General features: G+C 42.7%; 1 pseudogene; it reads right to left on the minus strand.

The window, feature by feature from the left end:
* Positions 1–608: 608 nt before the first annotated feature.
* On the minus strand, positions 609–5,389 carry LOC115195123 (zona pellucida sperm-binding protein 3-like; annotated as a pseudogene).
* Between the last annotated feature and the right edge of the window lie 20,639 nt (positions 5,390–26,028).

Below are 26,028 nucleotides of genomic sequence, written 5' to 3' on the forward strand. Positions count from 1 at the left end.
TTTAACCACGCTAGCGTACAGTAGGCAATCCTTGGGTCAGAATGTAACTGTTTTGTAATGGCCATGGCAACTTTGAATACAGTTTATGTAAGGGATTTGGAAAGGTAAATGTGTATATTGTGTTCAGGGTTGGTTAGGTTACTTTCTGAAAGTAATCAGTGAGTTACTAGTTACCTGTCAAATTTTAAATCAGTAGCGTAACTTTTGGATTAACCAAACTCAGTAGCGCAATCTGGTTGTTGCCTGTGGGTCTTGCGTAGCCTCATATACAGCAATGTCGCCAGTGCAGTGAGCGAGACCACTCCCACAGCAGCCAGCAGTATCCCCATGAGAGACACGCCTGAGGAAGGAAGTTCAATTATTTCACTCAGAATACAATACAACTTTATCATAAATTGAGTAATACAGAATTTCTGTCCAAATGCATACCTACAAGCTCTAGCCTATAGCATGGGGTTTTAGCAGGTTCTCAAAGCTTCAGTTAGTGGAAAACATTTTGAAAGAGGGAGGTATCTTAACATGTCCAATAAGAACACAGATTTTTACTCACCATTGCTAAATGTTTCCTTAAGGTGTGCCCTAGTGAACAACTACAGCCAACGCAAAAGTCATTCATCTGTTGTGCTCTGGTAGTTGACCTCTAGTTGAGACGCCTGCTCCTCAGGGAACTCATTCGTCTGTAGCCCGTCAGAGTCCTGAACTAAGATGGGACTGAGGGCAGCCTCTGCTTCCCATCTATCTGTTGTGAAATGGTAATCAGTCAGTGTACACAATCGGATGGGGAAGAGATGCAAGCTAGACTCCACTTGATAGAAAAGCACCACTAGCACTGACGATCAAATCATAAACTTCAAAGATTACTCTGGTAGAATACAATGTCAGTCGGCAGACTCCTCCCCTTTCTCAGGCCACAGGTGGAGTCACAGCAGCCACACACCAGGTCATCCCCACCTGCTGAAACCCACCTTAGAGGAAAGAAAACAAGACGCCAGTTCAGAAAATGCTAAAAAATTAAAACCATGTATAGCTTTGGGTCCTAGCTCTATACAAATCCAATATATAAACATCCAGGTTTGCAGAATTATAGTTGCGTGCAGTATAAACGCAATCCCCAGAGACAAACCGGTTTGCCTCTGTAATAAACGAGCAAGCCAATGGAATGGAAGTCAATGGAAGCAGAGGCCGACATTGCTCTCAGATGACATGTGACGTACATCTATAGGAAGGTAGGAGAGATATTACTTGTACAGGGTTGTGTTCATTAGAGTAAACAACAGAAAATCAAAGTCCTTGTTTCTTATTGGACAAGTCCAGGTATTCCCCCTGTTTGTTTTCTTCCATTTAGTGCCTAATGAACAAGACAGGTGAGTACAGTACATACAGACTAAAAATAAAATGGCCTTCAGGTGAATGTATCGTTACTCACAGAGCTCCTCTCATCTTGGTGGAACCTGAAGGCCTCAAGCTGAAACTAGAGTTTAATTTACATTCACAATATACAGAAGTACGGTAAGTTGGAAGGGGGACACACACGCACCCATGGTTCTCAATGAAGGAATATCTAGGTTCAGGGGCCAGCGTAGCCACACAGCTGTCCACGTAGACATGGAGAGTTGTGTGGTGAGCTTGGATAATGGAGGCTTCAATGCTCATGACATGCCCCAGAAAGTAGACACTGGAGAGCCTCTCAAATTGCCAGTCATCTGAAAGAGAAGAAAAGCTAAAGCAGCAATAGAGCCTCACAATGGACGTGTCATAATACCCATAAAACGTAGCGGTCAAAAAGGGAAATGGTTCCAATTGTTTTCCACCATTCATTTTTCCCATGGGGGATTTTAGAAACACTTAAAACATGGGCTATGTGACGTTTTGATAGCCATGCAAATCTCTCTCGGACAAGGTTACTTTTAGCAATATATTCTGCTCTATTTACTCTCAGATTCTTAAATGCTAATTAGCATTAATGTAGACATTATGCAAAACTACAAATCCCTGCAAAGTCCTGCATGTCATCTCTAGCTGACACCTTTGCTAACAGGTATTGTGTCAATTTCAAACTTGCACAAGACAGTACAAAGAATTGTCAATATAAAGAGATGTAGCCAATTTATTCATTACTACATTTAGCTATCATTAGATAGTTAATCCAGAGATGTTTACCTTTGCCTTGATTTGGCAGTCTCGTCCAGATCATCATGGCATTTGTAGTGCTTTATGATAGCCACATTAGCAGCTAATTAGCGTTTAATTTGGGGGGGATACATACAGGAGAATATATTAATAAAAGTGACTGTCCTAGAGAGATGTACACGTTATCAAAACGTCATGGCAAAACGTCAAGCCTACACAAAAATGCCCTATGGGGAAAATTATTGGAACCATTTCCCTGTTTGACCACTAGGTTTTATGGGTATTATGACTGATACAGTGGTACTCTATAACCCAAAATGGCAGAGGTCAACTTTAAAGGTGTAGTCTCACCTATGTTATATACCCACCTGTCATGAGCCTGAGAGAAAAGACCAGCTGCTGCTCTGCAACCTTGGTGGAGGCAAAGGGAACCCAGGTAGGCTTCAGAGCATTACTGGTCACATTGTGCTCCCTGATGGATACAAATGTTTTACAGCCAGAGCCAGGGTTGTTTTCATTAGAGCATGACATGGAAAGCATTTGAAAAGTGAGAATGAAGTAAAAGTCCTTACCTTCGATAATGGCATTCAACTCCAACCTCAGCATCATTTGTTCTTACAATGGGAGTGCCTTAAACTGGTGTTGGTGTGTAGATAAGGGTAAAGATATAGATGAGTACATCCTCTGTTATCTAAAGAAAACAAAGTCACTTTCCAGCACTACATATTGTACTACAACACCACTAAGCATCAATACAATCTACTCTTCCTTGTACAAAGACTGACTCTGGAATCTACAGATGTTCTGTTCCATTTCTCATTCCAAACTAAATCAATTCATGTGTTCTTTTGTAGCTTGCAACAATTATGGAAGATAACTATTCGTTGTACAAATTCCCCATACACACACACTAGGCCCAAACATAGCATTAGCATGCTCCTATATCCTAGCAGCTCAGTCTCAAACAGCAGCCTCTGGCCAGCATGGTCAAATTCTGTGGATGCATGGTGCTTCCCGAGTGGCACAGTGGTCTCAGGCACTGCATCGCAGTGCTAGCTGTGCCACTAGAGATTCTGGGTTCAGGGATGTCCTTGTCCCATCGTGCACTAGCGACTCCTGTGGCGGGCCGGGCGCAGTGCACGCTGACACGGTCACCAGGTGTACAGTGTTTCCTCCGACATATTGGTGCGGCTGGCTTCCGGGTTAAGTGGGCATTGTGTCAAGAAGCAGTGCGGCTTGGTTGGGTTGTATTTCAGAGGACGCATGGCTCTCGACCTTCGCCTCTCCCGAGTCTGTATGGGAGTTGCAGCGATGAGACAAGACTGTAACTACCAATTAGATACCACAAAATTGGGGAGAAAAAGTGGGTAAAAAAACCCAAAAAACTCTGGATGCACAGCCTCCCAGGGGTCAGATCAGATGGTCGGAAGAACTGACCGTTCCCTAGGAAATCCTGCTTGACCTCCACCCGAACCACGTCCTGCCTGTACTGGACCACTACACTGGTCACAGACACTGGATTCTTCAGCTCAAACTTCACTCGGCCCTGCACAGGCGGTTTCCCTGGTTGAAACGCCTGTTGCTTTCTGGCAGGCTGTTGAGGTTCATATTTTACAGGCACCTGGGTTGGTTTTTGAACAGGTTTCTATATTCAAACTGTATAGGAGATGGTGCAGGTTTTCCATACTCAGTTTGCACAGGGATTTGAACAGGTATCCTTTGTTCAAATGGCATAGGTGTCTGAAAAGGCCTGAATAGGTCTTGGGTGGGTATCCTTGAGCCTGTGCTCATAAGCTCTTCTGCTTGCTACTGTGGACCATAGCTGACAAAGTTAGATGTTTCTTGATTACGTGATGGCATTGGAAAAAGCAAACTCTGAGCATCACTGAATGACCTGAATGAGACAAGCACAACAAACCCAACCAAATCTACTCTCAACCCCATTCTGAATTTTGACATAGTGTCCATTGTGGATTCAATGACATTTCATTTTAAAGCAGAATCTGTGAGCTTGCTCCTGTTTCCTTCCACTTGTCGTTTGTGAAATTGCAGCCCGGGGAGTTGTGCAAGATTATGGGTGTGTCTCAGTACTCTTTCATGGTTTTCTTTCCTTGTCTCCTGTCCCTCATAGAGGGTAGGACATAAAAGGACTCTACACTTTTGAGATGCACCCTCAGTATGACTGACTTTTGCTTATAAGCTGTGTTCGAAAACTCATACTAACTGCACTAACCGTACTATTTGTGACGTGAATTGAGTATATAGTGTGCTTGTTGGTCATAGATTGGATATAGATTTTTCATTTTAAATAGAGTTTTATGAGCCCTATGAGCAAAAGCCACCACACCCTGGGGGTTTGAAGCCTGGCCTTTAAACGGGGATCTTAAACGTCCACGTCAGATGATCAAGTGGCTCCAGTGGCTTGAAGAATGTGGACTGTGACTCTGTGTGTGTGTGTGTGTGTGTGTGTGTGTGTGTGTGTGTGTGTGTGTGTGTGTGTGTGTGTGTGTGTGTGTGTGTGTGTGTGTGTGTGTGTGTGTGTGTGTGTGTGTGTGTGTATGTGTGTTAGGTGATTTATGATCGTTCCCTGTGGTGCGTCAGATGGAGGGGAGTGCGGGGACAGTGAGCAGGCCTCATCTGGAGCCTATATGGGCTGTCAACAGGCCTGTCAATCACACCTAAGGGGCGGGGAGACAGAGGGGCAGGAAGTACATGGCCCCAGTCTTTATGGTTGAATTCCAATATGAAAACCTCCTCACTTACTGACCTCTACCCTTGTTGATTTGCTTGTAAAGAAATAGATAAATGCTTGGCAATAATATAGTAGAAATGTTCTCTAGGCTTCTGTTCAACAGGCTAACCAGTCTGGTTGTGTGTAGATGACTCAGGTTTAAAGACACACACACACAGCCACACAAACAAAAATGTGGCAATAATATAGTAGAAATGTTCTCTAGGCTTCAGTTCAACAGGCTAACCCAGTCTGGTTGTGTGTAGATGACTCAGGTTTAAAGACACACACACACAGCCACACAAACAGGCACACAGACATCCACACACAAACACACACCAACTCGTCTGTGGAAATCACATCACATATTAATTTGCAAGGACTGTTCTTGGAAGAATTAGCAAACCCATCTCCCATAACTCATAATACAATACCGTAGCTACCTTTGCGTTGAAATACTGGAATACATTAATCATCTTTCCTCAGACGTTTTTTTTCCAAAATACATCCTACCTGAAAAGCCTCCATTGTCAGGAACTGGCTGTTATCTCCCGATCAGCAGGCAAACAAAAGGCAGTGGAGAGAATAGAGACTATAGCCCTGAGATGAGTCTGAGGCTGCCCCAAATGGCACCCTGATCCAGTCTGGCAGTGCACTATATAGGGAATAGTGTGTCATTTAGGATGCAGTCTGAGTCTGAGCCCCGGTCTGTCAGTCAGCTCCCTTGGTCCATTTCTCCATCTAACTTAGTTAACAGGCTCTAATGTGGCCCTTGGGGAGCCCTAATTTGGCCCCCGAGGGCCTCCAGATAGGGCCTGGCAACCTCTACGACTCTGTTTCCAATAAGCCTGGCCCATCTGGAGCTGAAGGGGAGCGCAGGAAGCAGGTAGCCATGACAACAACCCCCCTCACACACACACACACACACACACACACACACACACACACACACATACACACACACACACACACACAAAGTAACACACACACACACACACACACACACACACTTGACACACACAAACACCCACACTGCTGCACCAGCAAACCAGCTGCTCATGTGTTAATTAAATGAGAGAGCGGGGATTGGGGAAAGCTGTTGACCATAGGAGGGCACTGTGCTCCTCACTTGACCCACCTTGTCTGACTTTGCACTCCAAGGGATAGTCACCGATATGAAGTTTCAGGTTAAAGTTTTTTAATTAGTTGTATGGCATACACCGTCCAGCAAAATGCTTACTTGCAGGTTCCTTCTTGACAATAAGAAATAATAAAAGACAAGAATAAGTTGTGTTTTTGATTGAGATTCTAAAATTCACCTACAGTATATGGGTTCTATACTTAATTCCATGTTACACCTACTCAGATTTCACATGGACACAGAGTAGCAGTAGCATTGGCACTGTCCTGTTATGAGCCTCATCAAAAAGTGTTGTCTGTGTGTGGACGATGTAAACAGGATGGAAGCCAGCACAGATGTTCTGTAACACCAACACACTCATATAGACCAGCAGTAATACACATGTATAATACAACCTCGCAAAGTCAGAAATAAGGTGATTTTGCCACTGCTCTACAGTGGAACATATAGGTAACGGTTATGATACTCATTTAGGATGTGTAGGAGAGACAGAAGGAGTTATAGCCTTCTGCTTTGGGGAGAGAGAAGTGTTCAAGATTAGCAGGTTTATTGCTTGTTCATCATCATTCCACAACAGTGATTGCAAAATGTGGAGGCTGGTTGGGACATGGTTGGATTTTGTGAGGATTTTATCACACCATCCTCTCCCAGTGACTTCTTTTGCAGCCTTGACATCTGTGATTATGTTATTTTACAAACCTTAGCATGATTCACATAGCTGCTTGCTTTATGGTCACTGTACACTGATACACTGATACACTGTACAATTATCTTGTATTATGTTCCATTGGGGGCCGTTTTTCATTTTGGTTAGAATCTGGTGGAGAGAGAATAGGTAGAGGTTAAAAGGTAGAGGAAGAAAACTATAGAAGAGAGGGGAGGAGATAAAGAGAGAGAAGGAAGAGACGAAGAGAGAGAGAGAGAGAGAGAAACAGACAGGCAGACAGAGGAGAGAATGTGAAAAAGAGAACAAGAGAAAGAAAGAGAAAAAGGGAGAGACTGCACAAATAATGGAGATACAGGAGGGGCAGAGGGATGGTGTTTTACTCTGGGTGCAGAGAGAAGGATAACAGAGAGAGAGAGAGGGCAGGTCTGCCAGGTGCTGGTCTGCTGGTCATCCCAGTGGGAGATTCAATGGGTTCATCCCAAATGGCACCCTATTCCCTATTTAGTGCACTACTTTTGACCAGGGCTCAGTTGTTTCTGTTGTTATCTCTAAAGGAAGAGATCATCTGAATTAGATAAATACCATCCAATTTCCAGATTATCTTTCCTTTCCAAAGTTTAGAATCCCTGGAACTTTTTTAACTTCTCCCTCTATTCTAAATGTGCACCAATCCAGTTTTAGACTTGGACATACAGTATCAGCGTTTCAGCTGCTATGCTTGTTTTACATGATGTGTTAAATTGCTTAGATCATAAAAATCATTGTGCTGCCTTATTTATAGAACTTTCCAAGGCCTTCGACACTGTTGACCACATTCCCATTCAAAGGTTGACTGAAATAGGCCTGGATCAGGCTTCTTGCAAGTGGTTTGAGAATTATCTGTCAGACAGGACACAATATGTGATTTCTGATGGTGTTAAGTCTAGTTTCCTGGAATAAAGAATGGTGTACTGCAGGGCTCAGTATTGGGACCTGTTCTCTTTTTTATTTATGACAAAATGTTGGTCTATCTATCTGTATGCAGTAGATACTGTTATTATATGCCATAGCCCCAACTGTAGACCCCCCACCCCCACCCCTGGTGATATCGTGTGGAATTATCTATATAATGATCTACTGTACACTGAGTGCACAAAACATTAGGAACACCTAAATAATATTGAATTGCACCCACTTTTGCCCTCAGAACAGCCAAATTTCGACACAGACATGCAATCACAACAACAAGGCTCTCTGATTCACGGGCCATCATACTCAATTTCCAGCAGATTAGCAGAGAAGAAGGGTCTGGTCCACCAAATGTCTAATGTACTGTTATTAAAGATGTGCATCACACCACATCCTTGCAGACCACACTAGACCCCATACACACACACGGCCTCAGGCAGGCAGGCGCACACACACCCACACGCAAGCACACACACACACGTCACACACATACACACTAAAATAATATTCTCAGTCTCCGGCATAGCTGCTGTATCACTTAGCAAAATGGTGCAATGACGTAACATGGTGCTGACAGAGGCAGGTTGACAGTTTAGACTTGGTCTGTGTCCCAAAAAGCACCCTATTGCCTATGTAGTCAAAAGTGCACTGTATAGGGAATAGGGTGCCATTTGGTTTGCATCCTTGGTCTAATGTTACACAACTCAGATTCCTAAATGGTAGCCTACATACAGTGCATTCAGAAAGTATTCAGACCCCTTCCTTTTTCTACATTTTGTTACCTTACAACCTTATTCTAAAATATATTATTTATTATTTTATCAATCTACACACAATACCCAATAATGACAAAGCAAAAACTGTTTTTTAGAAATGTTTGCAAATTTAGTAAAATAAAAAAACTGGAATATCACATTTACATTACTCAGTACTTTCTGGAAGCACCTTTGGCAGCAATTATAACCTTGAGTCTTCTTGGGTATGACGCTACAAGCTTCACACCCTTGAATTTGGGGAGTTTCACCCATTCTTCTCTGCAGATCCTCTCAATCTCTGTCAGGTTGGATGGGGAGCGTCGCTGCACAGCTATTTTCAGGTCTCTCCAGAGATGTTAGATCGGGTTCAAGTCTGGGCTCTGGCTGGGCCACTCAAGGACATTCAGAGACTTGTCCCGAAGCATGTGTGCTTAGGGTCAATGTCCTGTTGGAAAGTGAACCTTTGCCCCAGTCTGAGGTCCTAAGCTCTCTGGAGCAGGTTTTCATCAAGGATCTCTTTGTACTTTCCCTCGATCCTGACTAGTCTCCGAGTCCCTGCCACTGAAAAACATCCCCACAGCATGATGCTGCCACCACCATGTTTCACCGTAGGGCCAGGTGATGAGCGGTGCCAGGTTTCCTCCAGACGTGATGGTTGGCATTCAGGCCAAGAGTTCAATCTTTTGGCAAACTACTAACGAGTGGCTTCTGTCTGGCCACTCTTCCACAAAGACCTGATTGGTGGAGCACTGCAGAGATGGTTGTCCTTCTGCAAGGTTCTCCCATCTCCACAGAGGAACTCTGGAGCTCTGTCAGAGTGACCATCGGGTCCTTGGTCATCTCCCTGACAAAAGGCCCTTCTCCCCTGATTGCTCAGTTTGGCTAGGCGCCCAGCTCTAGGAAGAGTCTTAGTGGTTCCAAACTTCTTCCATTTAAGAATGATGGAGGCCACTGTGTTCTTGGGGACCTTCAATGCTGCAGAAATGTTTTTGTATCCTTCCCCAGATCTGTGCCTCGACACAATCCTGTCTCTGAGCTCTACGGACAATTCCTTTGACCTCATGGCTTGCTTTTTGCTCTGACATGCACTGTCAACTATGGGACCTTATACAGAGAGCTGTGTGCCTTTCCAAATCATGTCCAATCAATTTAATTTACCTCACGTGGACTCCAATCAAGTTGTTAGAAACATCTCAAGGATGATCAATGGAAACATGATGCACCTGACCTCAATTTCGAGTTTCATAGCAAAGGGTCTGAATACTTATGTAAATAAGGTATTTCAGTTTTTTACTTTTTATTCATTTACAAAAAAATCTAAAAACCTGTTTTTGCTTTGTCATTATGGGGTATTGTGTGTAGATTGATGAGGGGGGGAAATCATTTAATCCATTTTAGAATAAGGCTGTAATGTAACAAAATGTGGAAAAAATGAAGGGGTCTGAATCCGAATGCACTGACTATAGAGACAAAACAAAGCAGGGTGGTCGTGGTCAATTACTGCACTTCTATAGGGAATAGGGTGCCATTTGGGATGCAGTGAAAGGTTTTCCATCTGAAAAGGTCATAGGCTAGAGATTATATGGAGCAGAAGACTGATCACATTCTAAAGGCATTTTCCATGCGATGATTGACAGGTGTCGCTGACTCAAGCAGTGGACAATAGCGTGGTCATTGAACCAGGGCGTGACCTATACACTTCCTTGGAAGTAGAAGAGAGCTAGTGATAACCATTGTGAAAACCATACAAACGGAAACTTTTGTTGTTAAAAGTTGTTTTCTCAGCTGTTACCAAGTATTGACAAATTAAATTATTTCACATTTAAAATGTAGGACATCATGAAAAAGATCCATGATATGGGATTTGCTTTGATAATACACTATTGTGGTACAGTACTGTATATAAAAAAATCTCTTGCCCTGCCTCCCGAGTGGCGCAGCAGTCTAAGGCACTGCATCGCAGTGCTAGAGGTGTCACTACAGACCTGTGATCAATCCAAGGATGGGTCACAACTGGCCATATTCGGTAGTCCCATAGGGCCGCACACAATTGGCCCAGCGTCGTACGGGTTAGGGGAGGGTTTGGCGGGGGGGCTTTACTTTGCTCATCGCACTCTAGCGACTCCTTGCGGCGGGCCAGGCGCCTGCAGGCTGACCTCGGTCGTCAGTTGAACGGTGTTTCCTCCAACACATTGGTGCGCCTGGCTTCCGGGTTAAGTGGGCGGGTGTTAAGAAGCCCAGTTTGGCAGATTAAGTTTCGGAGGACGCATGACTTGACCTTCGCCTCCCGAGCCCGTTGGGGAGTTGCAGCAAAGAGACAAGATCGAAATTGGGAGAAAAAGGGGGTAAAATAGAAAGAAATCCCAAAATGTATAAATAAAAAAATCCCCTACACACACACACACACACACACACACACACACACACATACACACATACACACACACACACACACACACACACACACACACACACACACACACACACACACACACACACACACACACACACCAGAGCAAGGTTATGCCTCCTGCTCCCCACTGAATCGCTGTCATTTATATGGAAACCGAACCCCTTTTGTTTAATAAACAATTTGTCAGTGATGTATCGAAAACCAACTCTAATTTGATTACCCATGAAACGGAGCAGTCGGCGGATGTGCATGGGACATTTTACTTTCTTTGTGAGGGTAAACAGAAATGTTATAGCCAGTGAGTGAGTGCAATGCAATATGCTGTTTGTGTGTGTGGGTCTGTGTGCACGCTGCCTGCATATGTGGAGAAGCGATCCCTAGGGGCTTGCAATTACATCTAAATGACATAATCAGTCAAGATGGATGACTGCCTCCCGTCCAGAGTGTTTTGAACTCTCAGCCGATCCAGCTCAATCACGTCTGGAGGGAAATTATGAAATGTCTAATGGTTTTCCACTGTGTTGCTCTTATTCCCTCCCATTTTCACATAACTTTATGGTTTTTGTGAATTACTGGCTCTGCTTACATATCTGAAGGAAACTGATGTAAAAATGGAATGTGTTTTTTGTCTATAGTCTAGGGCTGCGTCTCAAATGTCACCCTTATTGTGCAGAACTTTTGACCAGGGCTCATAGGGCTCTTGTCAAAAAGTAGTGTATCCTTCTATATAGGGCAGAGATGGGCAACTTTGATGGGGCTGGGGGCCACAAAAAAAAAAACACATCCATACCCACACATCTTGTCAGAGCCCTAGCCTTTTGGAGGCCCTAAGTGAAATTTTGTTTCCCCAACCTTGCGAGTAAAACCTTTTAGCGGCCCCCCTCTTGACAGCGGAGAGAAAAAATTCAAGTTTTAGAATTCATTTCCTGCAATTCTACACATTTTGCTATGGGGCATAGAGAACATGTTGTAGTTTTTAAGCAAGTTTGCTGCAAATCTACACGTTTTGCCTTGGGGAGGAGTGAAATTTAGAAATTGTTTAACTAATTCCATGCAGTTCTACTCATTTTGCCATCGGGCAGAGATTTATAAAAAAAAATGTTTCAGAGCTAATTTCCTGCAATTCTACACATTTTGCCATAGGGTGGAGAGCAATGTTTGCAGTTTTTAGTATGATATATGTGTGAGAGTGATAAACAAAATCAATGGGGGCCTCCTTGTCGGTAATTCGACCATGCTTACTACAAGTTTAGATAGCTGGCCGCTAGACTAATTCAGCAATCTTTAAAAATAATGCTGCCAGAAGATCTCTTTCACAGGAGTAATACTACATAGCTGTGGAGTGAACAGTGAAGAGCTGTAGTCTAAATCTGAAGGGAGCATACAGTAATAATCAACACACACAAAAATATTTATCAAGGTGTCTCTGTCATATTCTTTTCAAATCATAAAATAAGTGGTTGAGAAACCCTGCAAAAGCTATAACCATGGTTTCCTTGTATTTTGACTTCCATCAAACAAACCTTTCAAGTTTGAATTGTTTGTGTTCCTCCTGACGCTGTGACATCATCAGAACCGCTGGTACAGTGCCACATCCACATCTCCCACGGGAGCCTCATCATTACCCACAATTCCAGGGTTGGCAAAGAGGAGATGCTCTGCCTGGTGAAGCCGCCGCTGCCTTCCTCGCTCTGTGCCAAGCTGTCTGTCACACGGGAGACCAAAACAGATGTTTCAGTTACGAAAAACAAACAAACAACAAACAACTTAAAAATAGACATCATCTGTGTTGGGAAAAACAAATCTACGTGACAATGGTTGATATTTGAGATGATATTGAGTGTGAAAGGCAAATTTCCTCTGATCTTTTGATTACTCTGGAAACTGGATGAAACACTAACATAAGGCAGAGCTACTTTCCCAGTAGATTTTTGTATATATTTTTTGTTTCCCTATGATCCAGGCTAACCTACCTGGGCCAGTCCAATACCCTTTTCACACTACTGTGATGACACAAACCATTTTCTTTTCATATTGTCCTTTCCAGAACGTTCCAGCTGCTATGGTGGATATGTAACCAGGCCACCCCAGCTCGGCTTGGTTCGATTGGTATAACAATACTGTACAGGACCGGCTTTGAGCTGTGTGTATAGCTTTCCTAGTCTCTAACGGCCAGACACAAGTTCAAGTTTAATTCTAGTTCCATGTAAGTACAAGCACATACATCAGGGGATGAATTCACTATAACCTAATCCAGGCATGTCGGTCAACTCTATCCTAAACCACCACCTACACCAACCTATAGCCTACAGAACGTGTAATAACCACTAGTTAGTTACCATAGGTATTGCCTATTTTCCATCCATTGTCTGTGATCTCCGCTGCCACATAGTGTTTGAGATCAAAGCCATCTCAAAGCCCCCACAAGCATAACGGCCAAACAGTTGCCCTGCTCCCCTGCTACTCAACAGCCATTAGAATGCAAACAACCACACCACAACGATCAGTGAAAACACGACAGAAACAAATGACTCTGTGAAATCACCCATGGCAGAAAAATCATTCATTCCTAATGTCAGCCCCGATCTTGACAATGAGGAGGAAAATAATTTTGGAAACCCTCCAGGTGACATTTGAGAGATATTTACCTTTTAAAGATCTTGACATTTCACTGTGGCTGTCTAATAATATCCTGTATATGAAAAACAGTTTGTGTGGAGTGTCTCGGGGTCCGAGGTAGCTGTTGTTGGAAGATATTGATCTTGCCTGCGGGAGTGAAAACCCATGCCAGGATATAGACACCTGCAGAGAGACTTTCTTATGGATGATCCCTTAGCCTTGTCTAAGGGGTGTGTGTGTGTGTGTGTGTGTGTGTGTGTGTGTGTGTGTGTGTGTGTGTGTGTGTGTGTGTGTGTGTGTGTGTGTGTGCCTACCTATGGTCAGACTCAATGGACTGAGCTATTGACATGATGATTTAAAACACTTCTCTTATAAGTCAGTAATAAATAATTATACTGTCATATTTTATGATGAATAGGGCATACTACGCATAAAATCAATGTGTGGCTTTACATACTTAACTTTATTCTACTTTCAGAGATGTAATGAAATTGTTTAGATAGATAAAAAAAAGATTTACTTTAAGCTAGTTCGAATCAATACTTCACTGCAATCTGAATGAAAGTTGCATGGTTTTCTAAAATTGCCGCCATTGATCCCTGGTTGTCATTCATTTTAACTCAATTTTAATTGATTTTTTAAAAGAGGACGGAGGAGACCACTGCCAGGGTTTCTTTGTTGGAGAAGATGTCTTATTGTTCATTGACTGTACTGCTGGGGGTAAAATTAAGAGGCTTGTCGAAAAAAAAAGGCTTGCAGAAAACCCAGATCAATCATCCAAAAAACAATTAAATATGTGTTTCCATCGATTCACTAAGTGGATCTGACTGAGACAGAAATGTTGTGAGTTTGAGTGAAAAGTTCCACATCTTTAGTGAGTTTTCTGTGTGAGTGGTGATGCATTCAAAGATTTTCAAATGTAGTCTGCCAACCAGGCCGTGGAAGAAAAATAAAGGAATATCGCTAGTGTTTTTAGTTGGCCACCAGTGCACTTCTGCCGATATATATTTTTATGCTTTCACCATCTTCGAACAGCTCTATTGCCTTCTCCTCATTTGCTCACATACAGTACAGGCTCACCGACACTCCAGTCTTAGGCTGCAACCCAAATGGCACCATATTCCCTTCCCATAGGGCTCTGGTAAAAGGTATATAGGTATATATATAGGGCATAGGGTGCCATTTGGGATGCAAGCTTAGCCTAAAGAAATGGTATCAGAGAGGTGTATTATGGTCTGGCTGTTGCCATGGCTGTTGCCTAGGGGCGGCAGGTAGCCTTGTGGTTAGAGCGTTGGGCCAGAAATCGAAAGGTTGCTGGATCGAATCCTTGAGATGACAAGGTAAAACTCTGTTGTTTGGTCCCTGAGCAAGGCAGTTACTCATTGTAAATAAGAATTTGTTCTTAACTGACTTGCCTTGCCTTTTAAATATATATCTATTTTTTTTATCAGATACGGCAGTAATGTATACAGTAATCAGTGAAGGCAGTAATGTATACAGTAATCAGTGAAGGCAGTAATGTATACAGTAATCAGTGAAGGCAGTAATGTAATCAGTGAAAGCAGTATTGTATACAGTAATCAGAGACGGCAGTAATGTATACAGTAATCAGAGACGGCAGTAATGTATGCAGTAATCAGTGAAGACAGTAACGTATACAGTAATCAGTGAAGGCAGTAATGTATGCAGTAATCAGAGACGGCAGTAATGTCTACAGTAATCAGGGAAGGCAGTAATGTATACAGTAATCAGTGAAGGCAGTAATGTATACAGTAATCAGTGAAAGCAGTAATGTATACAGTAATCAGAGACAGCAGTAATGTATACAGTAATCAGAGACGGCAGTAATGTATACAGTAATCAGTGAAGGCAGTAATGTATACAGTAATCAGAGACGGCAGTAATGTATACAGTAATCAGAGACGGCAGTAATGTAGGCAGTAATCAGTGAAGACAGTAACGTATACAGTAATCAGTGAAGGCAGTAATGTATGCAGTAATCAGAGACGGCAGTAATGTATCCCTGACCAGTTTGTGACCAATTACCCAGTCAGAGCCATGGATGTTCACCTCCTGTGACTGGCAGGATTAGTGGCCAAGTCCCAAATTACTGTATGACAGACCACATATTCGCCCTGCACACCCTAATGGACAAACAAACAAAGGCAAGGTCTTCTCATGCTTTGTTGATTTCAAAAAAGCTTTTGACTCAATTTGGCATGCTATACAAATTGATGGAAAGTGGTGTTGGGGGTAAAACATACGACATTATAAAATTCATGTACACAAACAAGAAGTGTGCGGTTAAAATTGGCAAAAAACACATTTATTTCCACAGGGCTGTGGGGTGAGAGAGGGACGCAGCTTAAGCCCCACCCTCTTCAACATATATATCAACAAATTGGCGAGAGCACTAGAACAGTCTGCAGCACATATGACATTTGAAATGTCTTAATTTTTTGGAACGTTTGTGAGTGTAATGTTTACTGTGTAATGTTTACTGTTTATTACTTTTGTTTATTATCTTATTTCACTTGCTTTGGCGATGTAAAACATATGTTTCCCATGCCAATAAAGCGCTGAAATTGAAAGCGTGGACAAGGTATTTAATACACGAAAAACACCAGTATAGAAACAATACAACGGTGCGTGAAATATACCATACCACGAAAATTACACGGGTGCATATTACAAAACCCGGCAACAAAATACCAGCCGTCAGATACAGCCATCAACATAGAACAAACACATACAATGACATGTGGGAAACAGAGGGTTAAATAATGAACATGTAATAGGGGAATTGAAACCAGGTGTGAAAAACCCACAGACAAAACAAATGGAAAATGAAAAGTGGATCGGCGATGGTTAGAAGACCGGTGACGTCGACCACCGAGTGCCGCCCGAACAAGGAGAAGGACCGACCTCGGCGGAAGTCGTGACAGAGCGAGAACGAGAAAGAGAGCGAGAGCGAGAGAGAGACCGTCTTTAGGTTGAGGGGGAGGGAGAGAGAAAAGGGCAACCAGTGAAGAACAAACACCACTGTAAATACAACCCATGTTTATGTTTATTTATTTTCCCTTTTGTATTTTAACTATTTGCACATCGTTATAACACTGTGTATAGCCATAATTTGAAATGTCTCTATTCCTTTGGAACGTTTTTGAGTGTAATGTTTACTATTCATTTTTAATTGTTTTTTTCACTTGCTTTTTTTCAATGTAAACATACGTTTCCCATGCCAATAAAGCCTTTTGAATTGATTTGAATTGAGCGAGAGAGGTCAGTGGACTGACACTGTGGCTACTCTCCAAAGACAGAGAGAAAAAAATCATCCCTCCATCTCACAAAAAAAATACAAATGTAAAACACAAGACCGAGGATCTGCCTCTCACAACAGATTGGCTCAAAGAACTTAAACTGCTGTTGGTTTCAATCCCTTCTGTATCTTTCTCTCTCTTTCTCAATTCAAATGGGCTTCATTAGCATGGGAAACGTGTTTACATTGCCAAAGCAAGTGAAATAAACAATAAACAAAAGTGAGAAGACATAAAACAACATCAACAAGAAACTATTCGAATTTAACAGTAAATATTGCACTTAAAACGGTTTCAAAACTCTCTTTCTCTCCTTTAGAATTGTTCTCTGAAGTTGAGGGAGTGAGGGAGAGTATTGGGTTGAAAGGAAAAGCAGGCAGTTTGTCCCAAATGGCACCTTAATCCCTTTATAGTGCACTACTTTTGACCACTTTTGACCAGAGCCCTGGTCAAAAGTAGTGCACTATAAAGGAAATAGGGTGCCATTTGGGACGCACTGAGAGTACCTCCTCTACATTAAGAGGTCTAGTTGGTTGGAGACGTCCAGTCTAGGCCTTTGAACTTTGTGACAAGTCCAAGCTGAGGGTAGCTTATCCCTATCACTTCAAAGCCTCGAAAGGTGAGGCAATGTTATGTCAGTGTCTCCATGGTCTCGTGGAGAACACTGCTGCATGCTCTCGGACCAAAAAGCGAAAGCTAAGAAGTGTCTACATCGGCATTGCTTGCTCTTTTGGGTTTTAGGCTGGGTATCTGTATAGCACTTTGTGACAAATGCTGTTGTAAGATGTGCTTTATAAAATACATTTAATTGATTGACTAGGGAATAGGGTTCCATTTGGGATGCACACCTAGAGGTGTAAAAGCTTTGGGTCACCTCATTGTGGGAAGTTTGGGTCATAGAAATCAAATATATTCAATGAATTATATTTCTATGGTCTGGGTTTTGTTTGCAATCTGAGTGCTACGGTGAGTGTTCAAAATCCTATGGTCTCATATCGTGTAAGTGGAGATATCTCCAGAAATTACAATACATTTTTTTGGTGTGTAAGACAGGCCTTTTTGCTTTTTTTTATACCACTGAAACACCAAGTAACTCTGTCTCTCAAGACAAAGTTACGTTTCCCCTTTGTTGGCATCTTTAACCCACCAGCCCAATAGCCTGGTTAAAGGTCCAATGTAGCCGTTTTTATCTCAATATCAAATCATTTCTGGGTAACAATTAAGTACATTTGTTTTCAAATAAAATGGTCAAAAATAAACAAAAATAGCTTCTAATAGCAAAGAGCAATTTCTCAAGCAAGAATGTTGCTAGGACTGTCTGGGAGTGGTCTGAGTGGGAAGTGGAAAACTGACAACTATCTGTAATTGGCAGAGGGGTTTGGAACTCTGTTTCTTATTGGTCTATTAACCAATTTACTGCCTGGTTGTCACACCCTGACCATAGAGAGCCATTGTTTCTCTATGGTGAAGTAGGTCAGGGCGTGACTGGGGGGTATTCTAGTTTATTATTTCTATATGGGGTTCTAGGTTACTATTTCTATGTTGGTGATTTGTATGATTCCCAATTAGAGGCAGCTGGTAATCGTTGTCTCTAATTGGGGATCATATTTAAGTAGTTCTTTTTCCCACCTGTGTTTGTGGGGTCTTGTTCATGTGGAGTTGCCTGTGAGCATGCCATAGCTGCACGTGTTTGTTGCTCTTTATTGTTTTCATGAGTTTCATTTAATAAAGATGTGGAACTCTACATACGCTGCGCCTTGGTCTGAGTATGATTACAACGACGATCGTGACACTGGTGATGTCACAAGGCTGGCCAATGCTCCATCCCACCAAAATGGGCTGAAATGTCAGGCAGTATTTTCAAACAGATCTTACAATAAAAGGGCATTATCATAATTTTCAGAATGTCACAGTATTATTCCAGCCTCATAGTGTGGAAATATAATGAAACACCGGAAATCAACTTTTTGACTACACTGGTCCTTTAAACCAGAATGAATGTTGCACTCACTATTGCACCCATCATCCCAAACCCCTTGTCTGTGTTCTCACAACATTTATTCAGGATCCTAAAACTACAGAGGACCTCCACAACACCCTTGGCTGCTCCTTCTCACTGCCCAGACACCTTTTTAAAAAAAAATGACACACCCCTACTCATTTTCCACATTGAGAAAGCTAAACAAGGAGATAGAGCGCAGTGAACATGACTCACAGGAACAAGCCCCCAATCTGCAGGTTTCCCTTCACACAGAATAAAAGAGAGAGAGAGAAAGACGGAGGACGAGAGGATGGAAACAGGGGTTCAGGAACACCCCCCACCCATCATTTCTCCCCAGCCGACCACTAGCGTGCCCTCTCCGGGCAGAATGTGCCACCGTTCCTACCCTCCACCCCCTCTCCTCTCGCCCAGGTGTCCATGCCCCCCCCCCCCCCCCCCGTCCTCTCCCCGCCTGGCCCAGAAGGAAAGTGCTGAGGTCGGGGAGGAAACGGCTGCCCCGGCTCCTCTGTTTCTTTCAGAGGAATGACACAGGCAGGCTTGCTAGAATAGGAGACTACAGGGAGTCAAAATGAAAGAATAGGAAAGGGAATAAAAGGAGTAAAAATGTGATAACATTTTTTGTTTGTTTTTATTTAACCTTTATTTAACTAGGCAAGTCAATTAAGAACAAATTCTTATTTACAATGACAGCCTAAACTATGTCTGTCATCTAGATAATCAGCATTTTTTGTCAGTGAAAGGTAGTCTTCATTTCTTCCTAACTAGCTATTTTGGGCAATTTCCTTCGCTTTATTCTTTCAAAATTATGGTCATCTTTATCCTCCTCCTTCTTTCTTTTGCTGAGGAAAAACACTTGTAGTATCGATTGAATCACAACAACTGCAGTTTCTCCAAGTGATTAAGTAAATTACAGCCCCAGCATGCGGTCAAGGTTGGGAGGCTATGGATTCATCCACAGCCCTAATTAGAGGAGCTGCAGACATAAATAGCTTCAGCTTTCATCTAAACCAAATGGCTCTCTATTACCAATATATAGTGCACTACTGTTGTCCAGAGCCCTACGAGCTGGTCCTATGGACAGTGGTGTAGGGGAGTGTAAATGCATTTAAACGCCGTTTACACACTTTTTATTTTTGCCAAGCGCTTACCCACCTTTTGCGAAGAAAAGCATTGAAAGTATAGGGAGTGTTACTTCTCTAATCCCGACCAGCGATCAGCGTTTACCGACATATATTTCAACCACTACATCACTGCCTAAGGGCCCTAGTCAAAAGTAGTGCACTATGAAAGTAATATGGGGCCTTTTGGGGAGCAAGCAAGCTGTAGACATGGGTTCAGCTCTGTAATCAACACAACGGTAAGTAGACAATACTATGCTAGTATGGTTATAGCCTACATATCAGTTGTCTTGAGAAGGGAAAATGCATACCTACAAGAAACACTTAGAGAGAAAAAAACAAGGTTGCCACAAATTACATAATTGGTTAGAGTAGACAATAAAATCTAAGTTTTCTAGGATTGTATTCCCTAGCACCAAGTGAAAGAAATCAGACTGAAACAGGAAGCGACTACCTAAACTTGTCCAAATGCTGATTTGAATTTTTCATCGCGAAACACTTTTCTACTGTGTGCACTAATGAATACCAAGTTGAATGGATCAATGAGAAAAAGGACCACAGAGAATGGGAAGTCATGTACTGCATGTAATGAAGAACACACCTTTGGGGGGCAGTGTTCATCCTCTATGAGAAACGAGAGGCTGTTTCCATGATGTGTTAAAGGAAGCTTGGCTGCATAGCTCTGTTAACAGGTCAAAAGAAAACAGACACATTTTCGTATGTCTTCCCTTTACATCAGTCAGAACTGTTCTTAAAGGCTCTGAAAAGGGTGGCAATCAATTGGGAACGTAGCCGTGTGGTGAGGCAGCGTCTGGATAGGGTTAGGAAACAGATCGACAGACAGACAGGCACACACAGACAGACTGCACAAACATCCGTTTACACCTCCATGGAGGTAATCAGATATCCTCGGCTGTACGACATGACTCCAGACAAGCCCTGACTGGCTCCACTTATCCCTCCTCATCGACCAGTGTTCACCTACCTACCTACCGCCTCCACAGACACAGGGGATGTCCACTCTGCTCCAGTGAACAGTTAGCCTTACAGGCCTTACCAGTTATTTGTGTGAAAGCCCATTTAACCGGGAAGACAGAGAGCTTGAAGCTCAATAGTGGATTGATGAGATAGACTTTACCCCAAGTCATGTTTCTATGAAAAGCTGCCGTGTTCATTAGTGCACAGCGTAGCAAAACATAGCTAAACGCTTTGCAACGGGTAATGAAAACAAGCGTTTACTTATTGGATAAGTTTGGGTAGTCCCTCGCTGTGTCCGTTTGTTGTCTTCAGTTTGGTGCCTAGTAAATACGACCCTGGTCCTCGTACAAGGCTTGTGACAGACTAACATCCTGTTCAGGGGGTGTACTTGTACATCAAGTCGCCTCAGGCACGCTACAGAAACAGGAGATAGGCTCCTGCTCTATAGGCCATTCTGGCTTGGGCAAGGCTTACCCTCGTTCAAGTCATGAACAAATATATTGACACATTTATTTACTAGTAGATTGTTTTGCTGCTGTCGCATCAATTTCAGTGGCGCATCATTCTCTGACCATCCAGTGTTTGGATCGCATTATACATAGCCTACATACAAGTCAAAGCAAAGTCAGATGAATCCAAGTTGGTCTGATGAACCAATTATACAGTAATTGTTCTGGTCTAGACGAGCGATACATGATGTGAAAAGGTTGCATTGTGCCTGTCTTCTACAGATTGGGAATGATTATTGTTTTTTTGAATGGCAGTAGGGCCATTTTGATCTTTGTCTTTCTCTTTTTCTTACTTTTTTTTGCTGTCTCCAACCCCCCATCCCTCTCTCTATTGAATATAGCCATCAATGTGGGGGGTAATATAGACAGGGAACCAATCGTACTGTTATGCAATATAAGCTCAGCGTATAATACTTTTTGGAGGGGGCTATTGGGGTTAAATGATGATGTGTGATGGGTGTGGATTTGTAATTAGTGCATATTTGCATAACTTAATTGACTGTGTTTGGTTGATGGAACATCATTAGTTCTGGTACCGCCGTTGACACATGTTAATGTGGTGTGATGTGATGACGAGTACCACACACACACACGCACGCACGCACGCACACGCATACGCATACACGCACGCACGCACACACACACACACACACACACACACACACACACACACACACCAACAAGCTTCTCTTGACAGAGAAAACTGCCTTAAGCTACAGGTCCTTAAATGAGCTTACACATTTATGTTTACGCTCTACTGAAGAACTTGACAGACGTTCGTTTGAATGGAGCTTGATCAGTCCATCCAAACTAAACTATCCATTATGCTAATAAGAGGGCCTTTTATAAAGGTTACACATAATTAGTTAGTTGCCGTTAAAGTCACTCTGATCAGGAGTGTCTTTAATCAGCTTTAATCAGGAGAGTCTCCTATCACCCTTAAAGAGATTCTATTCTCTGGTACTTTTTTATGCTTTTTAGCCAGTAGTTTTGAAAGTAGTGCTCATGAGCCAAAAGTGGCCCCTGAAAATTACGTATTACAATACACTGAGTGTACAAAACATCATGAACACCTGCAACCAGTGTAGATCAATCAATCAATCAATCAATCAAATGTATTTATAAAGCCCTTTTTACTTTAACAGATATCACAAAGTGCTTATACAGAAACCCAGCCTAAAACCCCAAAGAACAAGCAATGCAGAAGCACGGTGGCTAGGAATACTCCGTAGAAAGGCAGGAACCTATGAAGAAACCTAGAGCGGAACCAGGCTCTGAGGGGTGGCAAGTCCTCTTCTGGCTTTGCCGGGTCGAGATTATAAGAGTACATGGCCATTAAGGTTGTTCTTCAAGATGTTCAAACATTCGTAGACAAGGTAGCACGTCCGGTGAACAGGTCAGGGCTCCATAGCCACAGATAAAACAGCAGAAACTGGATCAGCAGTATGACCAGGTGGACTGGGACAGCCAGGAGTCATCAGGCAAGGTAGTCCTAAGGCATGGTCCTAGGGCTCAGGTCCTCTGGGAGGGAAGAGAGGGGGAGAGAGAGATGGGGGAATTAGAGTGAGTATAATTCAGTTCCCACAGGACACCAGATAGGAAAGACTGACTCCAGCCCCCCGGCAAATAGACTATTGCAGCATAGATACTGGAGACTGAGACAGGGGAAGGTCGGGGGACACTGTGGCCCTGTCCGACAATAACCCCGGACAGGGTCAACCAGGCAGGGTATAACTCCACCAACTTTGCCAAAGCACAGCCCCCACACCACTAGAGGGATATGATCAGACCCCCAACTTACTACTCTGAGACAAGGCTGAGTATAGCCCATGAAGATCTTACCCACTGCAAGAGCCCGAGGGGGCGCAAAACCAGACACGAAGATGTCAATGAAGCGGAGGAGACCGGTTAAAGAAGGGTTGTTAAGCCTTGTGCATGTGTGCCATTCAGAGGGTGAATGGGCAAGACAAAATATTTAAGTGCCTTTGAACAGGGTGTGGTAGTAGGTGCCAGGCTTACCGGTTTGTATCAAGAACTGCAACGCTGCTGGGTTTTTCACGCTCAAAAGTTTCCCGTGTGTATCAAGAATGGTCCATCACCCAAAGGACATCCAGCCATCTTGACACAACTGTGAAAAGAATTGGAGTAAACATGGCCCAGCATCCCTGTGGAATGCTTTCGACAACTTAATATTAGGAAGGTGTCCTTAATGTTTTTTACACTCTGTGTATATATACTGTATTCTCGACATAGCTAATCCTATACAACTACCGCTGTACATATTTCCTACTTTTTCTCCATACTGTCTATACACACCACATATTTGTATTCCGGTTTCTGACATGGCTCGTTCTGACATTTCTTAAGGGGGGGGGGCTACAACTCAATATTAGTGTTCTTAAGGTTTTGTACACTCAGTGTATGTGCACCACGTCATTGCTCTCGCTCTCTCTCTGCTGTGTTTGCGTGACGTGCCTCTCACTAGCTGTCACTCAAATGGCGAGGGGATAAAGCTCATTGGTTGAACTCAAATTGCTAGGGGGCTGGGTTGGGGGGAAATGTAGGGAAAATGGCGCAGAACAGCTTTCAGAAAAACAAACGCTTTCAAACACAGGAGGTTGGTGGCACCTTAACTGCGGAGGACGGGCTCGTGGTAATGGCTGGAGTGGAATCAGTGGAATGGTATCAAAGACATCAAACACATGGTTTGATGCCATTCCATTTTCCTCCGTTCCAGCCATTATTATGAGCTGTCCTCCCCTCAGCAGCGTCCACTGTTTTAAAACTAGGGATTTCGTGGATAATTGAGGCAAGACAGTAATTCTGCTCAAAGATTATACATTGACACATCCAGCTCAAAGCGGAAGGCTTAAAACATACATAGAGCCTGTCACACTGTGACGTGTGACTACTATCTAAATTAATTTTCTGTGATTCCTTGCATCCTATTTCTCGCCTTCTTCCCAACCTTATTGGAGTAAAAGGTCCAAGGTCCCGCCCTTCTGGCCTTCTTCTCCAATGGGTTTGAGAAGGTGGCAAGTAAATAAGTTGAATATACTGATAGAGCCACTGTATGGCATCAACCTCTTCACCAGAGGAAACTATATCTAAGCAAATCTATGTAGCTACGGTAACAGAACAGGTCAAGACTGAATGATATCACCAAACGTATCCCTCCGCCCCTTTACAAACCGGGCGCATATCAAGATGAAATAGAGAAACCACTTGAATATGTGAACGTATAGTATGACTCTCAAGGTTTAGAGGTTTATCTCGACTCTGCAGACAAACAGGATATTTCGAATGACGAGGAAAAAGGTGCCATTTAGGCTCATTAAAAGAGTGAGATACGTGGCAGCGGCAAGCTAGTTCCCTCTGTTCCCACACTCTTTCATTTCCACCTTGTTTGCTTTTGTTGTAAACATAGCACATAATTGCCCAAATCAATGTTTGATGTCGCTCTCGGCATGATTAGGCAGAAAATGTGGTTATGCTGCAGTCGCCATGGTTTCCAAGCACAATTATCTTTTTTTGAAATATCTCCCGCAAAGAGATTGCATGGTATAAATAACTTAAATTAAAGCAACTCTCATCTGAATGTAGTTTTACTAATTACCCACTTACTCGCTCTGGCAGCAGCTAGGGTGAGGTGTAAAGTACAAAAAAAGAGGAAAAGAATGGAAGAAGGAGAAAAAAATGACAGGATGAGAGGAGTAAGAAACAGGTTTATGTGACAGCGAACTAATTTGATCCATTAGAGAATGTGTACGTGTGTGTGTGGGGGTGTGTGCGCGTCTGGTACCTATCTGCTTTTTACAGCTTCTCATTTACCCATTGAGGTGAATAGAAAATAGGGAACAGGGTGAAAAACTCAGGCTTCACTTGTTAAACTCTTCTATTCACCACCGTTGCATGGAGATATGAGTCTTATTGTGGTAGACATGTATAGTGTGTTTCCTGACCATGTTACTGACAAGGAATATATCCGGGCCCTATAGCCTCATGAAAACCTGGGCATGGTAAAGAAAAGCTCCTGCCATATAATCACACATACACCTATTTTCTTTTATAGTATCCTCATAGGAAACAATGAGGAAACTTAATTACATCCTTGTAATTAAGAGACACACACACACACAGGCACAGACACACGCATACACACACACATGATAACACATGCACTCTACACGCACGTACACATGGATTTTGTGTTGTAGATATGTGGTAGTAGAGTAGTGGCCTGAGGGCACACACTTAATGTGTTGTGAAATCTGTTGTGAAATGTAATGAAATGTTTTTAATTGTATATAACTGCCTTCATTTTGCTGGACCCCAGGAAGATTAGCTACTGCCTTGGATCCATAATAAATACAAATATAAATAGGGAATAGACAGGAAAGTTTGTTATACTCTGACGTTTTACATGTAATAGTATTTACATATATCTTAGATCTACATGTTCCATCTTTTTCCCTTTTCCTGGTGATATAACACAATGGTTTGGTTTCTTCGTAGAACCTCGCTTGTAGTGATCCCACCACAAAACCATTTTCTGGAAACATTACTCATCTGCTGTGTAACAGACACATTCCAACATCACACTGGCTACTTGTTACAAAAAGCTGATGTTGAGTGTTCTGTCAAAGCTTGTTATGGAGCCTTCCAGCAACTGTAATCCTCTCTGTACAGCTGCACAAAAT

Source organism: Salmo trutta, chromosome 6 (assembly GCF_901001165.1).
Source record: "Salmo trutta chromosome 6, fSalTru1.1, whole genome shotgun sequence".
Taxonomy (NCBI): Eukaryota; Metazoa; Chordata; class Actinopteri; order Salmoniformes; family Salmonidae; genus Salmo; species Salmo trutta.